The sequence below is a fragment of the Trichechus manatus genome, unplaced genomic scaffold (assembly GCF_000243295.1).
Source record: "Trichechus manatus latirostris isolate Lorelei unplaced genomic scaffold, TriManLat1.0 scaffold00158, whole genome shotgun sequence".
NCBI lineage: Eukaryota > Metazoa > Chordata > Mammalia > Sirenia > Trichechidae > Trichechus > Trichechus manatus.
In genome coordinates, this window is record NW_004444094.1 from 6,310,518 (window position 1) to 6,311,419 (window position 902).

Sequence of the window (902 nt, forward strand, 5' to 3'; positions counted from 1 at the left end):
GAAGATGAGAATGTTGCACAATTAGAAGAATATAATCAATATCATTGAATTGTGCATGCAGAAATTGTTGAACTGGTGTATGTTTGTTGAGTATAGTCTCAACAACAATAACAAAATGTTTTTAAAAAGCCAACTAAAAGCAAACAAAACAAAATCAACAAAGAAACACACACCTAGGCATATAATATTCAAACTGCTATAAAACAAAAAGAAATATTGAAGGCAGAAAAAAAAAAGTTGTATTATAGACAGGGAGCGCATTACTGGGTTGTGCAAATGATTAGTACACTCGGCTGCTAACCAAAGGTTGGAAGCTAGAGTCTACTCAGAGGTGTCTAGGAAGAAAGGCCTGTCACAATCTACTTCTGAAAAATTAGCCATTGAAAACCCTTTGGAGAACAGTTCTACTGTGACACATATGGGGGCACTATGAGTTGGAGTTGATGTGAGGGCAAGTAGTTACATAAATATAAGACAACATATAAAAATAGCTGTAGATTTCTCATCAGATACTTGAAAAACAGAAGAAAATATTGTCACTTTAAAGTGCTGAAACAAAACCAGGGCTTCGAACTGGTTCAGAACAGACCTGAATTTTCAAAATTTGGGTTAAGCAGAATGATAACGGGAATGGAAAAAACAATTATGGTTCAGAGCCCTGGAATGGAAAACATGGAACATGCGTAGTGAGCCCCTTTCAGAGCTTGATGCTGGAGACTGGATTATTGCCAGGACTGTGGAGCATGATAGACGTTCAGACAGCACGGTCGGCCACCGTCTTTGAGCTTTCTCCAACTCTGAGGTCAAGAGATTTGGTTGCTATGCACATTTTACGTATTTGGGTCTGTTATCTTTTCATTTCGTTGGCCATGACTGAACCAGGAAGAACCTATTTGAAGCCC